Source organism: Nymphalis io, chromosome 9, assembly GCF_905147045.1.
Source record: "Nymphalis io chromosome 9, ilAglIoxx1.1, whole genome shotgun sequence".
Taxonomy (NCBI): domain Eukaryota; kingdom Metazoa; phylum Arthropoda; class Insecta; order Lepidoptera; family Nymphalidae; genus Nymphalis; species Nymphalis io.
Window position 1 is genome coordinate 5,672,451 of NC_065896.1, and position 18,704 is coordinate 5,691,154.

Genomic DNA, 18,704 nt, shown 5'->3' on the forward strand with positions numbered 1-18,704 from the left:
TTGAGGGACGAGGTTTTATAATATGTAGTGATGGTGAATTTATTTTTAATAAGCTTTATCAAGAAAATATATTAAGATTATTTGTCACAATTATTAAAGTTACCGTAGATAAAAGATTTACCGTGAAAACCCACGGTAAATCTAAATACATATTAAACAAATATTTGCAAGTCTGACATAATTTATAATTTACACAAACTGTTTATAGTAAATCGATAACGAGAAAATAAATATAACATCAACGAACGAAACGGCTTGTTATAATGAACATAACAACTACAATCTCTTATTTTGATTTATAGCAGTCGCAGATATATGTCGATAATAAAAAGAAGATAGCTTCCGCGTTCACACGAATATATTTGGCGCTGTTTGTTAAAAAGGATTCAGCAAATTCATCATGGCGATAAATATCAATACGTGTGATTAATCGTGTTAAATTTATTCAACTCCATCACAATCCACGATCACAACTGACAATACTCAAACGCCTTGTTATATTTATCTTCAGCCATTCAGGAAATTTTGCTTGCTTGAATTTGTGTATCATGTGAGCGGATGTAACCCTATCCGGTTTTATGAAAGTCACAAAATGATCCCGAATATAATATATTCTTTGTGTTTTAATATGCTGGGATGATGTGTGTTAAAATTATTCCTTTGTTCAATGTTTGTTACGTTTGTAAGTTTCTGCAATTTAAAAATGTTCATTTTTTTTGTTTAAGTAGTACAAAGAGAATACGGTCCAAGGTATGTTTTGTACGACAAATTATGATTCAAAACAGTACATATTATTACTTACATACGTTTAAATATAAAATTACACATTAAGTATGATCCACCCGTTTATAACATATTTACCTGTATAAACCAATACAAATATGGAAAAACAAATTTGAAATGACCATAATGCCAATAATAAGCAACACTTAATTATTCATACATTGTTATTTTATTATATATAATAAATAATATTATATATATATATATATATATATATAATAATAATAATATATATATATATATATTATATATAATAATAATAATAATATTATATATATATAATATATATATATATATATATATATATATATATATATATATAATAATTATTATTACTTTTGCAATTGGAAATTTTGATTTGTCTTATATTTCGATTTTATTTTTTGTGTTGCAATCCGTTGCCTTATTTGATGCAGTTATCGCCTGAGGTAACTTATTTTGTCTCATTATGTGAGGTATTTATTTTGTCAGCTTTGTACTTACGTATTTGTGTGTACTTTTTTGTGATCTAATAGTTAAATAAAAAATAAAATAAATAATATTACTTTCGAATTATTTTTGATCATATCTATACTTGCCGAAATATTAACAGAATGATTACAAACACTGATTTCGTATGAATGGTAAAAATAATTGCATTTTCATAATTATTGACAGATCAAATACAAATAAATTACGACGAACATGATATAATTACATCAATTTCGTAATGCCATATTCAACGGCAATAAAGTTGTTAATTAAAGTTGATAATTAAACTTCAGCGACCAAAAGTAAAATGTTTTATTGAACGTTCTCTTTAATTACAATAAGTAAATATGAGTTAACTGTGTGAAATTTGATTTTAAAATGATGTAAATGAATAAACTAACGATGCAGAGTGAAATATTGTTATTAAAATTGAATAAACACATCGTGAGTGGCGTGAAACAAAAATAACGCATCTAGGCCGCGCCCGCACGAATTTCAGTATCGACACATATTCCGCTTTACAGATCCGGCAAGATTATATTATAAAAACTATTTGTGAACGTAAATGCAAAACGAATCTGCAGCGAATTTTTAACGAAGTTTCGCGGCAAGAAGTGCGCGCTATTTTCGTGCGGTCGGCGTGTAATTAGTAAAGGGCTTGGCTTGGCACAGGCGAAAATGTTCAACCACACCAGTTCCTCATTCAAAGTCACTAGTACAAGCTACAGAGATTCGAAGCTTACGAAACGTGAGTAATTTCATATGTAATAAGTTCATATATTTTTTTTATTATAAAACGGAACGACGCGAGAGGAAAACATTTTTATGGGTATGAAAAGGAGTTCTACTGTTCGTACAAAATTAGGAAACATGAGTCTATTTTTTTATTTTCTACATTGAATTTTGAATGTCTGAATATTTTGTTGAGTGAATTTTTCCGTCGCAACTTTAAATTTTTGTCGGCGAATTATACAATATTATTTTCATAGAATTGGTTTGTACTTCATTTGAGTGTCTTTAGCTTATTTATTTTGACTAGTCTGTGTGGTCAAAAAAAAACACATTTTTAATGGACGACTTTTTATGTTTCTTAAATTATCAGGAAAAATAATGTGAATCTATAAAATATGTATACGATATATATTTTTATTTATAACACAATAAATTGGATAATCCATTCTTACTTTAAAATTAGCCAAGGTTATTTCAAATGTCTATTGATCAAGCTTAATTAAAATAACGCGGCTCAGCAGTGAATTATTTTCAGATTGTTTTAGATTTAGAAAGAGAAATAGGTAATCTTTGACTAATAGTATGAAGACGATAATTTGCTCTGTTAGTCGAAGATTTTATATATAATGCCAATAATAAAATCAAAATATATAATCAAAAATAATTAGTAAAAATAGTTATTATCACCCATAACTAATATGTAGCATATTAGTTATGGGTGGATGGATTGGAATGGATTTACTGAGTACTTAATTTTTTTTTTAATTTTTAAGCGTTATACACACAATATATATATATATATATATATATATATATATATATATATATATATATATATATATATATATTTGTTAAATATGTATTAAGTTTTACTTTATATGAGAAGATGTCTCGTGGGTGTTTTAAAAAATTTTACTTCAGTAAACTTTTATATTTTTGTGTGAATGCAAATAAAGATTTTTGCCTATTTTATTGGTGATATTATAAACAAATTAAATTTAAAAAAAAAGCTCGAGCCGTGCCAATATGTCATAGTATTACATATTATTTTGTGCTACCTCACACTTGGGCTCTGTACGTTTCTACCGGTTTTGACAAATGAGATGTCATGTTCGCGGAAATGTTTCAAATGTCATCAGATGGTCTATCTAGTGAGTAGTAACTCTCAAATATGAGATTTGTTGCTAGCAAAAGTATAAAAAAGTGTACTTTTTGAAGAAATTTTACCTTTGTAAATGTTTAAATATTCGTTACTAAATCATCTGAAAATCATAAAAGATACAAAAAAGTACCATTTGTTTCGTTTTGTTTAATACAAAACTGTATCTATTTTATTTTAGGCCTAGCGACTACACTTGTGGAGTAACACTTTCGCTAAGTTTAAATAATAAAACAAAAATAACCTCACTCTTGACGTTGTTGATTTGTTTGTGAAAAATAACTACGGCTTTTTATGTCAATTAGAATGTATGTATGCTAGCTGAGTGCTAAATAATATTCCGCGATTGACTGAAGCAAAAGAATGAATCGCTATAAGATTTAAAATGCTTATCAATATTTTCATCCAAACAAACGAAGTTACTCGCGGTAAATAATTATATCAAATAATAATACGGTCGAAATAGATCAGCAACGTTTATGGTTATCTTTATTAAATAGACTACATATTTCACTGAAACAAAATAACCATTTCGATTCAGAAAACGATCAAATTGTTCATAAAAACAGAGTTCACGCTGACTGGAACGTTACTTTGTAATTTCGATGAGCTTTATAATGCTTTACGGTTATCACACCGATTTAAATTTTCATAACAACCGAACCATCTGATTAAAAGTACAGTTGACAACGGATACGATATATTAATAAAAGCATACTGGTTTAATTTTGCTGAAATTCCTTTTCCTCTTTTATTAATTAATGTAAAAATAAAAATATCAGTAGTATTAACAACGCATTCTTTATTTATAAAATATTTGAATTAAGAATGAAATAAATTATGGAAGTAGAGCGATTGCCTAAGAATTATATTTAGATCGGCTTGATTGGGACGAATTTGTGAGTCCGATGTTTACGACTTTAAAGACATTTTATTGCCGCTGTATTTTCATTGATTTGAAACTACGCATATGGATAAATCTGTATAATCTGGTTATCCGTCGCGTCATACGGCCGGGCTTTGTGAAATAGCAATATTTTGTATCGCTGTATTTTATTTTGAATGATCACCAGTCAGAAGGCACAATGGATATAACATCTTAAGTGACATGTAAGAAACATCTATTGTCACGTCTTGGGAGCTAGACCGACTCATATGCTGTGACGGCATACGGCAGGACTTCTTATATTCCTCTTACGCGTACATGACCCTTTACCCGCCGTCCTCTCCTACCTGGTGTCCGCTTGGTGCGTTTAGTATCTTTCGTTGATATAATTAACCTCCTCCTTAGCCCGGTAGTGGGTACCTTTTTTTTTATAGAATAGGAAGGCGGACGAGCATATGGGCCACCTGATGCTAAGTGGTCACTAAACACCCTTAGACATTGGCATTGTAAGAAATGTTAACCATCGCTTACATCACCAATGCGCCACCAACCTTGGGAACTAAGATGTTATGTCCCTTGTGCCTGTAATTACACTAGCTCACTCACCCTTCAAACCGAAACACAACAATACCAAGTACTGCTGTTTTGCGGTAGAATATCTGATGAGTGGGTGGTACCTACCCAGACGAGCTTGCACAAAGCTCTACCACCAGTAAATTTGGGGGTCCTGGTCTCCTCGGTAAGTCGTATATTTGTGTTAAAACATAGATACGACATGACATGATTTCACTTTGACCAAGTCACCTTTATATACTGTTCCTTTTTTTTTAAATGTATTATTATAAAAAAATAAAATAAAATAAACGAAGCTCTGTATTATCCTTCATGGTACCATGTTATTGCATTGCCACTGAAATTTCATAAGAATTCTAAATTTCAGATAAAGCAGTTAATAAGAACTAGTATAAAATTCAGTTGCAAGATTTGACCACAGATTAACAAGTAAAGTTAGATAATCATCGTCATCAATCCAGATGACGATGATTATCTAACTTTACTTGGATGATTGATACTTTGGATGTCCACTGCTGGACAATAACCTCCAATAAAGGATTTCCACGATGGAATTAAGATATAATGAAGAAGATAATATCGCTATCTATACCAAGCCAAATCCATAGCTGCGTGCATAGTTATCCATTTTCGTGCGTTTTTTAATCTATGAATTTAAAGTATATTTATGAATTCAAAAATCGATCGAAAAATAATTTATAGCGAAAATATATATATACGAAAAATAATATATAGGGGTATGCTTTTATAAAAACTTTTGAATGGCAATAATCCGTATATGTCATGAAATTTCATATTATATTAATAAATACCTATCGTACATTACAAAATACGTTGCGTGAAAATCAACGCATACTCCACCCTGTTTAAATGTGTCAAACTTTTACTCATATTACTTTTGAATTAATGATGTTTTATATTATACATAGGATGTGTTCTTTCATTTATCTTATATTAATTTAGTTTGTCAGATTAGCTGTGATATTTACGGTAATTGCTCAGCTACAAAGGGCTCTAGCTCAAAGTTATATAGCCTATAACGTTCCTTAATAAATGGGCTACACATAAATGATGAAATTTAATCGGTCTGTAAGGTTCTGAGATCAACCATACAAACTCTATGTATACATATATATGGATGTAGGCTCATTTCGAAATTACTAAGATCCATTGAACCTATTATTTGACTTAAATTTATTCATAATTTATCAATAAAAAATTGAATAAAATTTATAATAAAATACTTAATAAATAAATAAAGTATTAAGTGATCGCGCGTCTTAATATTAACGAATACTGCTCATAGGCACTAATGTGCGACGCACGTGACCTCCAATGAACCGCAATGGCACTCGACACAGCTGATATTCATTTAATTTTATATAAAACGTATCCTTGCAATTCACGAAAGTATATGATTTCATACTTTGAAGTTGTAGTGAGATATAAACGTAATAATATAATTAGTCGAGCTGTATACAGCATCTGCATTTAAATAATATTTCAGGGCGAACTTTTACTCAGATTTTCTCCATGGATGCGGGCGCCAGAAAATTATCAACCAAGCGAGAAATTAAAGTAGCCGTGAACGGCATAAAATTAACTAAGTCCTTCCGACTTGCTGTGTTAAGGTCTTAAGGTGACAGATTCTGCGCTCGCATTCGCCTGCGAGTTTAAGCTTAATACGATATTCAAATTAGTTATTAAGATATTTATCATTATATATGTACATGACTTTAACATATTATTAATGCGTAAAATTCGCGACGTATGTAATTGCTTGTACTACATATTCTTTAACACGAGAGGATGTTTTTGCCCTGTAGCCTAAAATATATAATAAGCGCACAACTTAAATTTCCGGTAAAAATTTAAGCCATTTTGACGTGAAGCCAATTATAAATTGAAATAAATGGCGAAGGATTTTATATATAAGAATAATGTACATACATAATAACATAACTAATACTATGTTGCTGGTAAACGCGAAAAAAACAGACCCAACTCACCGCAAAACACGACCTTGAAACATAAGACTAAGATTTTATATAAATCCATATTAAGGAAAATAATTTGATTCGATACATTGCGACAGGGCAGAATTTTAAGGTAATCTACTAAAATTAATATACTGTAGGGCTGTAGGGTTCTAAAAATAAACTTGAAGCTCACCGCAGAAAACGGTCGTAAAATGTCAGAAAGTGATATGCGACATTGAACACAATAATTATAATATTTCAAGAATACACGCATCAAAATAGTACATCATTCATTCCATACAAATGTAACAGCTTGATCGTTATATGGTATTTTATTTTTGTTTATATCTAATAACATATAAGATATGACATAATTACTTATCATATTACTCACATGTGTTCATTTTGTATATTTATTGCCTTATTTTATTAGATTAATCTTCGCGACTACATCAGTCTAATTAATAGAGACTAATAGAAGACTGCGTTTAAACTACATTACATTTGGCACTTAATTAATATTATAATTATTTAGTTTGATGTAAATAATTTATAGTTTACCAAATGGATCATAACATTTGATATTCGGCCAAATACACGGTCGTAACAAGTCTCTATAATTATCCAATGGTATTTATATTTATATCTTGTAGATTCTGAGGTTCTAAATTCAAATCACGAGTATCGGATATTTTTTTAAGTTGAACATACGCAAATTATGTTCATGTCCGAAATCGACCAGGATATTATATAATTATCCCAAGCAATTAGAAGTAGTCTTTCACAAACCACTTTAGAATGCAAATAAAATAAAATCAATGGCATTTCATAGTGTTCTTAAGAATTTGAAATACAACTCTTTTGTAGTTTCATCGTATGTAATAGTAACATACATCACACGCTCAGAATACAATATTTATAACATTCTGTTAAGTTATTTCAAGTGTGTTTCGCTATAACTTCGCAACTTTAGCAATACTTCGGATGTAGACGCGTCTCATATACATGTTTCAACCGAACAATAACGGGGTAACTTTGAAATTCAAATTATCTTTTAAAATCAACCATAATTAGTTACTTACAATACATTTATTTCGTCTTATACATTAATTTATTTTTATTGTTTTTAATTTAACCTTTTTTAATTTTTTTTGGGAATAATGATAGAATGTTATGTTTCTTGTGCCTGTAGTTATACTGGCTAACTCACCCTTCGAACCAGAACGCAACAACGTAATTGCTGTTTAAGTTGTGCTAAGTATTGCTGTTTAGCAGTAGATTGGGTGATAAGTTGGTGACACCTACCCAGACGGGCTTGCACTGAGCCCTACCGCCAAGTAATTTCTTATCTTAAATTCGTATCGTGTCATGTCGTAATGTTCTATAAGTGCATTATGATAAACATAAGTGTACATTGATTATTATCATTATCTTACTAATAATATATACTTATAAGTATGTAAGAGTACACACTAATAATTTAGTTCGAGATAAAATCATATACTAGAAGAAGTATAAGTCAATTGTTAATTACGCCTGTACGTGAAGACGAGTTTTCAAGTGCTCTGCATTTTCTGATGTGCCTTTGTTGAACGTTATATAAAGTTCTTTTTGAAGTGTCAATGAACTACAATAAGAACAATATACATGAAAGTATCGCTGACAGGCGCCATTGAAGTTGTATTCCAATATTTCCAACCGCTATTACTTTGCAACTTTCTCAATAGTTCATCATCGTAGAAACAAGGAGAAAATGCAGCACTTTTTTACACTGAACTCATACTTAATATAAAAATTATTACAATTATTATTTACCATTAAAAATTAATTTGCACATATTCTGGAATCTGTAAGTGTTTGTCGAATTTTCTCCTGAAAATTCTTTTTCGTTTCGAACGTTATTTTGTATCTTCAATGATCAAATATTAATGTATCGAATTTTCATTCTACAATTATGTAATAAGTGTAACTATATCATTATATTTGCATATGCTCATGTTCTCTCTGCAGATGTAGTGTGAAGTATTGTAAAAGTTCCGAGATTTGTAGCGGAACATAGTTCGACTAGCTCATGTTGCGCTGTCAGCTTTACATTTATTCCTATTGCGGTTTAGTTTCAAAGGAATTTTCCATATTGTATGCACTTATATAATAGCTACATACGCGTATGTAGTTAAAATATATTTATATCAGGAACTTGTTGACCTAGAAGCTATCTTACTAAGGATATAGACTAAAACTAACTGTTACTAGTTACTAAGCTGTGTGTTCCTACTGAAATATACGTTATATATTAGGTTCCTACTGATATATATGTTACAAGTTAAATTACATTGATTGTACTTAAAAGTCATTTAACTGTTGGTGCTACCCTGTTAGTGTCAAATAAACGATATCTATCGCCTCATTTACAGAGCTAATGAATAAATATGGATTTGGTTTACATAACAGAATAACGGATCGGGAATAGTATATGCAATGGATAAAATATACAATGAGAAGCAAACTGTCTAATTAATGTATAATTGTAAATAAAAAAACAACTATATTTCATTAAAACTTAAATAATGTTTTAAAATATAACAAAAACTCTCTCTACACGAAATCAGATCTTAGAAGCTACATAACTTAGCGGTGGATTCCTAAAAATCCTTGTGAATATTTCTGTTGTCGGCACTGCCCATTTTCCAAGATATATTAAATTCTACGGACCACATTGTTTTCATTCCCACGTTGGTTTATATAAATGTCGGAGTATTGATTTTTAAGTAAGTAATTGTAGGTTTTTAATTCAAAATAATGTGAATTATCAAAGTTATTAATTATTAAAAGAATCTATAATAAAGTCAATACATATATAATATATAACATAAATTTTAGTTAGTAAAATATATATTTTTTTATATGCGCCGGGATGGCAAATGACTCTACCCCACCTGATGGTAAGTGGTAGTAGAGTCCAAACGCGACGACGGCCAGCAGAGTCGGGAAGAATGTTCTGTACTAGCCGTCCCCGGCTTGCCGGCCCGCAAGATGACTCTTCACGCCTCGTTTGAAGGAACCCGGGTTGTAAGAGGAGGGGAACACGTGAGCTGGTAAATAATTCCATTTTTTGGAAGTGCGACAAAGAAAGGAGTTGCCAAATTTCTTTTTGCGCGATGGAATTGATGTCACAGTTAGGCGGTGACATCGAGAACCAGCTCGCGTGGACTTAAGAAGGAAGAGGAAGCAGGGATTAGAGAGAATAATTCCTCAGAGCACTCGCCGTGATACAGTCGATAGAAAGCGCTCAGTGCTGCTATCTCACGACGCAATTGTAAAGGTTCAAGAGTGTTTGTGACCTTTACGTCGCCAATAATGCGTACGGCACGTCGCTGCAACCGGTCCAAGGCCTCAAGTAGGTACTTAGCGGAGCCATCCCAAAGGTGCGAGCAATATTCCACGCAAGACCGTACCTGTGTTTTGTACAGCAGGCACAGTTGTTGAGGCGTGAAAAAGCGCCGCACCTTGTTCAAAACTCCGAGTTTCCGTGAAGCTGTTTTTATAACAGCCTCGATGTAATCCCTTGGACTAAGGTCGCAGCGAACGTCAATCCCCAGCATGGCGATTTTGCTTTGCATCACCAGCGGAGTACCACAGAGGGAGGGAAGAGGGGAAAATGTTGACTTTTTCGCCATGAGAGCGCATACCTGTGTTTTCTTGGCATTAAACTCAACAAGATTATCAGAGCCCCATTTGGCGATGAGCTCTAACGTCCTATCGAGTTCAATGACAAGATTCTCCCGCCTCTCCTCAGTTTCCGCCCGCCCAGCCACTGCGCGTCCGTGGTATCCACCATGCACTGTACTATCATCTGCATAGCAATGTATGTTCCCAAGGGAGAGCATATCATTGATATGCAAAAGAAAGAGTGTGGGAGATAGCACAGATCCCTGGGGGACCCCAGCATTCACTACATAGAATTGTGAAGCGCAACCATCTACTAAAACACGAAGGCTACGCTTGTGTAGGAAGCTGGCAATCCAGGTGCATAGCTGAGCAGGCAGACCATATGCCGGTAGCTTGGAGAGAAGACTTCTGTGCCAGATCCTGTCGAAAGCCTTGGATTGAATTGAATAAGAAAAATGTATTTTTCTTATTATTATTATAAAATATGTAACAAAAATTGTGTAGTATACGGGCCCCGCATACAAAAGTGAGTAGAGAGTGGTGGCGGAGAAGAGGGCATGGCGGTATAAGAGCGTGATGCCGTTTGCCGTGTTTTGGCGCACTTTAGGGCTAGAACCGACTCGTATGCCGTATTTGTGATATTTATCTAATGCGTCCAGATAAAATTGTTCAATTCACTTAATAGTTAAATTGACTCATTTAAGTATTATAATATTTTTAAAATTTATTATAATTAAATATTCGTATGTCTCCTATTTTATATGTGTATGAATAAACAAACATTTAATTATGAAATAAAACAATACCGATTGCATTATTTTAATTTTTATTTTGGTTTTGTAATAGTCCTTGTGACCGATTGCGGCCACGGTGGCCAATCTCAAGAGAGATGAGCCAATTGTGCAGGACATATTATAGTAGTAGTAGTTGTAGTAACAGCCTTTGCTTGTCACACTGCTGGGCTAAGGCCTCCTCTCCTTTTTTGAGGAGAAGGTTTGGAGCTCATTCCATAGTGCACAAGTGTGGGTGCAAACACGGATGCACTCTCTATTCCCTAACTCTCACTAGCCGATGGAACGGACAACCGACACGACTGAAAACAGTTCAGGTGCAAGACCTTAACGGTTTTACGTGCTTTCGAGGTACGGGAGTGTACAAACTTCCAACTTTTAGACTCTGGGCTGCTATTAAGACATTTCGACAGAACTCAATAACTTATTATTGGCCCGACCTAGGATTTGAACTCGGGACCTCCGGGTCTACGGCCTTTCATCTAGCTACTAGACCAACGACAGTCAACACGTTATATATAAGAGTAAATGAAATGAATGGAAATGCATCGTGGCTTGTTACTTATACCATGTACAAGGATTTATCACGGAAGTGGTAAGGTGCGCTTGTTATTACAGTTTATTTGGTAGATATAACTTGAGTCGTTATTCGCGGAAGATAACGCGCTAAAGGCAGATAAATGTCTAGAAATTGTCATTATTTTAATATTGTTTGTAAGTATTTAAACATGGATGAACAATTTATATAGCAAAGCTTTATAAAAAGCATAATTGACAAGAATTGATAAATGAACAAAACAAGTTATAAAACCGTGTGTGTGGTTACGGCATAGTAAGCTTCAGACTAACTGCTTCAATCCTTAGATGTCCTAAAAGCCGACTAAGAGAATATTAATGATAAGCTATCAAACGCACGTAAATGGCTTAAACTAACGTTTGCTGACGAGTAACTAATTTTCAAGCAAAAACTTGCACTTGGTGTAAGGGCTTTGTGCAAGCTTGTCTGGGTAGGTATCCACTCATCAGATATTTTACCGTCAAACAGCAATATTTAGTATTGTTGTATTTCAGTTTAAGGGTGACTTAGCTAGCGTTACTACAGGCACATATTACATCCATCCAATGCGCCATAAGCCTTGGGTATTGAACCCAAGGCTTATGGCGCATTGGCGAAGTAAGGGATGGTTAATATTTCTTACAACGCCAATGTCTATTGTGCGGAGCTGACCATCTACAATTAGGTAACCCATTTACTCGTTCGCCTATCAATTTCTCGTGTAGTGTTTATACCGACATGAAATTTCCAAGAAAAGGATAAGAAATAAATAATAATGATGAATGAGTTACAAAAAATCAAGGGAATCTTAATTTTTAAGGTTCCACACATTAAAAAAAACAACCAATACAGGAATACTATTGGGCTCTTTTATGTTTGTCCATTTGACATTCACTATTTACTCGAATGACTCGACGTAAAATGATGGAATTTAGTATTCACATAACGCTATGACAGATGACAGATATAATGCGTTATTAACGCATTTTATGATTTTCGAGGTTAATTTTGCAAGGCATGTTATAAAATACATTTTTAATCAAGTACGTTTATTACTGATATGACATGGAAGGGTCACATGAATATACAAGATCACATGATAGCACGAAACAAAATAAGTTTTAAGTAATTTCGATAGAACAAATCTGAAACTAATTACCTTACCTATCTATATTTCTTGACGAATATATACATAATATTATAATAGTATATAATAAATGGTAATAAATGGGCTATACAAAATAGCTATATTTTTGCTGCGAATTGATTTGTCACCGTGCGATAGTCAAGAACGCTGAGAAAAGTAATATTTTGATAATAAAATTAATGTCGGTACATTTTTTACGATTTCTAATCTACATAATTGACGATACTCGTATTTTTATTGCTGTGGATAAATATATTCTTAGTATTTATTACTAAAAAATACTAAAATCCAGTATTGCACTGATTCCGTATGGAATTCTTTTAAAGCAAGTTTAACGCTTAGTATATTTTACTCTAAAAAGTGGTTGCAACAATTTATAACAAATAAAATGAATTACAGAATTACATGATAGCAAACTACACCATTATTTTAAGTAGATAATTGAATGTGGATTTTGAAATTATTCACTAATTAATTAACCACCATGATTGTGTATGTGTATTAATATAAAACAAACATGCAATGATAATTTGTAAATGATAATCGGATTACTTGTTTTTGTCGAATCCGAAAATATTTAATATACAGAACTGTTATGTTTAGAACATTATTATTTCAATATGATATCAGCGTTTGTACTCGTATTTGAATTTAAATATGTATTTTTAACAGACTTAAAAAATAACATTTTTCATTTAAACATTACACCTTTAATTAAAAACCCCAACGATGGTATGCTTTACTTTTTAGTGCAAACTGTATTATGTGTTATTTTAGAAGTCGGTTTATTTATTTATAGCTTTCATGAGAGTACTAATGGCAAGTTTATATATAGTCAGTTCAAAGTCCAGAAACATGCTTTATCTGTGCGCGTACCTATTAGACTCAGTAATTTTAATTGCTATATGAAAACTTACAAAGTAAAGTAAAAGCCTGTAGACGTCCCATTGCTGGAAAAAAGCTTCCTATCCTATTGAGCTTTGGGGCTTATTCCACCACACTGATCCAATGTAGGTTGGTGGTTCTGCATGTGGTAGAATTATTTGTACAGTAAAAGTAAGTAAGTAAGAAGTTGTAAAAAGTAAAGTAAAAGCTTGTAAATATTCCCTTACTGGCTTAGGTCTCCTTTCCTTTTCTTAAAGTCGATTTCGAGTTTATTTATTTGCTGCGGGTGCTCTAATGCGGGTTAATGGTAAGACATATTACGGTAGATTTTCCGACACTTGAAAATTTAGAAGTGCTGGGATTTGAACTCGTGACCTTCGCTTAAGATTCACGTGATACCACTAAGCTATCCGGGCTCCTTATTTAGTATGACAAAGTAATTATATACATCGCATTAGTAGAAATCACTGTCACGATATAGCTAACGAATGCTCTGCGCTTCGTTAATTGGCTCAAGGTGAATTGTCGTTTCTATTGATACATTAATAATTTTATAATAAAATTACGTAACACAAAAGGCAGAAAACTTCTATGAGATTCTTTGGGTGCTATAATTACACCCTCACGCGCCCTTTCGCCTCAGGTTTTTTTACCTTACAAACTTTATATAATATTATTTTAGGGCCTCACGTCTCGTTAGTGAAGATGTTCTTTGTGTCGTGCTTGTGCAGTAGTCAGTGCAGTTGGTCGGATTATGGTTTTTATTACGTTCGCAGTAAGAGCTATAAATTTACTGTAAATGGGTGCATTAGTATCAGTTTTTATGACATAGCTTTTATGAATATTTCATGTGAATCGTCCAGTTGATAATTTTTTCTACCGATATGCTGTACGAAAAACAATCATATTAAAAAAAATCCTTTTTTTATATTCTTACCGTAAATACTACCGAAATATTTATCCACATGAATAAATGAACAATAGTAAACACAAGTATTAAAAATAAAGCAAGGTCAGATAAATTACAAAAATTAAATGTAAATAAGATTTGTAAAAAAATGTCCCAAAATTGACCCTTATCAAAATAGCAGCTCGTTTGCTTACGAAAACAAAAGAGTGCTTTTATTTCTTAGGCGACACTCAAAAATTACTGCTTACGGTAGTGTTTGACGAATTTGTAGCAAAAAAATAATTCTTGTCAATATAGTATAATTATAAGTATGATATTTTAGCAGTAATAATCATATAGAAATAAAGTTACTATGATATTCGCGATTTATTGTATCTTAATAATTTAATTATTTTGTCACAGGCACAAGGTACACAACATCTTAGTTCTCAAGGTTGAAAAAAAAGTTGGCCCGTTTGTACGTCTGCATCACTATTTTTATGAATAAATAAGAATTAATATATTAAAGATTGATAATTGATTAATTGCTATAACTCGTATGCTATCTGTATCATTGAGTTTATGACAGCAGTATTTTCAGTTTTAAACAGAAAGTATAACCAGTGCTTAGAAATATGATGGGTTCATAGAAATCTAAACGGAAAATACAAAATGAATGAATCGATCCCCGAAAACAAACACCGAAGGCAAATAACGGGGTAGCCGTTGACGTTGAAGGCAATTAACTACTACGGCGCAAGACGACAATCAAAATGATACGTATTCCATGAAGTCAACCAATAGTGATATATTGGTATTGGTATATTTCATCCAATAGTCGGTTTTTATAATAAGCATGCTTTTTAAAATTCATAGTATAATAGATTTTGTGTATTGCCAATAGTTTGGAAAGCATTTCGAGAGTGCCTGGATCGACGATTTAAAAAATTCCCAACATATAAACATAATATATATTTTATGTTCATCGTTAAATTATTAACTAAAATAATGTAGAATTCCCATAGCAATCGAATTAACAGATTTTGCGTAAAACCGACAAAAAAATATCAAAAGTAATTTGACTTGAAGGTATAGTCAGGATGATTTTAATTAAAAAGTTTGTTTTATTATTTTACCCAGAATATTGTAAAACATAGTATACATAATATATGACGCAATATACATAACAAGTTTTTTTAAGATATCTGTATTCACTGTTATATTTGTATTATAATTATATGATAAGCATATATTAACTGTCCTTTTAACACTTTGCGCAAAGCCTCAGAGACTTTATTATAATTGGTGAATTATTATATGCTCGGAGCAATGTCATCGCAATATATTTATTACAAATTAAAGTGCACTGATGATATGCTTTTTTATCTTAGCTAATATTTTTCTATTCCTTTGTCATATGTAAATAACTTGTAAAATAAATAATAATCTGTATGCTTGTTACGTCATCATGGGTAAATTACAATCATCAAAATAAAATTTGTCATGGAGGTACTAAGGTATGTAAATTAAATAATTTACAGGAAAAATCAATTCAACGTGATGGGAGTCACAAGGAATAGCTTGTACAATTAAATTAGTAGTGGGGTTACCAGAACAATTGCAAAGTAAAACATAATATATAAAAATCATAAAAGCTACATGTTTACAGCCGCAATATTACAGGGCCTAAAAAGCCGTCTTTTTTTCAATTACCCCACATATAACAATGACAGCCATTTGTATATTGTTCTACAGTAATGATCATGTCCTTCTGATCGGTATCGGATAATATAGTGCATCAGCGCGAAAACGTAAGTGCATATCTTTATTCCCTCGCTTTCATATTTCGATGGTAAGGGTAATCACGACCGGTAAGAGTTCAGGTGAATGACTTACATGATTTTTGAGACGAGTGTACTCACTACTAAAACACTACCAAAGCCCAGATTCCGGGCTGCTATTGAAAATTGCTCGATGGAATTTCAACAGAAGACCTTCAGATCTGCGGCCTTATAAGCAAGCTAAGCAAGAAGGTTTTATAATGTATTCTAAATTCTAACAAATGTATGACAGTTTTCGATGTTTACGATGGGTAGGTAGAAACTGACATGGTCATTTTGAAACTATTTTACAGTATGCATCATAGCAGCATATTCTGCTGGTTAGATTAAGTTACAAAGGGAGAACAAGCTATTGTTATTTTGCATTCAATTGTTACTTTGTCTGGTGGTTGGGCTTTTGCAGATCCATACATTAATATATTCGTCCGTTCATTACATATTTATTAATTCTGTGAAAGTAAAATTAAAAGAGTTTTATTAATTCTGTGGTTCAGTTTGAAGGTTAAGAGCTATTTACAAGAAACGTAGGTCACATTGTTGTTGGCTCATAAATGGTGTATAGAATCTTCTTACGAAGTCTATAGGGATTTAACATCTCTCCATCATCTCCACATACAAAAAGAAACTAAGAAGTTTAAATGTAAAATTTTTGGTTATGACATTTATTTTTTGGCAAAATTACATAAAAACAACAGAAAAATTAAAGCCCGTTTTATTGACACGTTATATTTACAAATAAGAATATATAAAATAATCCTTCAGAGTGTTTTCATCGATTATATTTGTTTGAGTGTAACATACTCTTAGTGATGGATCCGGTATCATGTCGAAAGTAAACCCATTTAGTTGATATTGCGTCGGGATCAAGTTTTATTGCTTTATAGCATCATACTTTTAGGTACACTTCATGAAATATTTAAGACAAAAAGAATACTTACTTGTTGCCATACAAGCTCGTCTGGGTACGTACCACTCACCCTCTCGTCATATATTCTACCACCAAACAGCAATACTTTGCATTGTTGTGTTTTAGTTTGAAGGGTTAGTGAGTGTAACTACAGGCACAAGACGCGCTTAGTTACCAAAGTAGGTGTCGCATTGGCATTTTAAGGGATGGTTTATTACTAACAGAAACGGTTGGCTTATTTTTAACAGCTCCAATGTCTTTGGATGAGGCAACCACTTACCATCACCAGTAAAAAGAAATTTTTTGTTGTATTAAATAAGAATGAACGCTACTTTTATGTTTGTCAATCATTATAAAAAAAATATATATACCCTTATTCTACCTGTGCAATACCGAGACGGGTACCTAATTAATTAATTTATCATAGAATATAATTATGAGAAAATACTACAATTGCAGTAGTATTATATATACATTTATTTTGTGCTATCTTTATATTATGTAACTGAAGCACGTGCAAACTAGATGGTTACCAATCAAAGTTTATCCAGACGTCAATTTATATATTCGTGAAATAAGACATGATATTGTTCCAATATTAATTTCATATATTCGAGTACTGACAAGTTTATACATACGTATTTATAATACAATGATATGGTACATATATATCGTAATTTATGTAATAATTGTACTAATAACCAAAAAATAACCGAGCAAAAATAAAGGTTCTAAAGACGGTCTTATTCTTCCAATAATTTACAAAAAATATATATATAAATTAAAAATACATGCAATTAATAAATACTTAAAACTGCCTCGTTGGTCTATTAACTTAATATAAGGACGCAGACCCCGAGGTCCTGGGTTAAAATTCCAGGTCGGGCCAATAAAAAGTTATTGGGTTGTATTTGTGTCGAAAATTCTCAGTAGCAGCCCGGAGTCTGGTAGTTGGAAGTGTAGTGTATACTGGTGGTATGGCTTTGTGCAAGCTCGTCTGGGTAGGTACCACCCACCCTTCAAATATTCTACCACAAAACAGCAGTACTTGGTATTGTTGTGTTCCGGTTTGAAGAGTGAGTGAGCCAGTGTAATTACAGGCACAAGGGACATGAAATCTTAGTTTCCAAGGTTGGTGGCGCATTGGCGATATAGCCGACGGTAAGCATTTCTTACAATGCCAATTTCTATGGGCGTTGGTGACTACTTACCATCAGGTGGCTCATATACTCGTCCGCCTACCTATACTATAAAAAAAGAAGTGTGTACGCTCCCGTGCCTCGGAAAGCACGTAAAGCCTTTGGTCCTGCTTCTCAACTCTATCCGGTCGAGTCGGATTGCCGTCCCATCGAATTATGAGAGTGAGAGAATAGAGAGTGAGTGAACGAAATCGGTCCGGAAAACAACATTATTATTTACTTAATAATGAATATAAA

General features: G+C 32.4%; 1 protein-coding gene across 1 annotated transcript in view; it reads left to right on the forward strand.

Moving 5' to 3' along the window:
- Positions 1-1,958: 1,958 nt before the first annotated feature.
- Positions 1,959-18,704, forward strand: part of LOC126770807 (uncharacterized) — a 70,245-nt gene continuing 53,499 nt past the window's right edge. The window contains exon 1 of the mRNA XM_050490378.1: positions 1,959-2,002. The gene's annotated coding sequence lies outside the window, so the exon portion shown is untranslated. The remainder of the gene's footprint in view (positions 2,003-18,704) is intronic.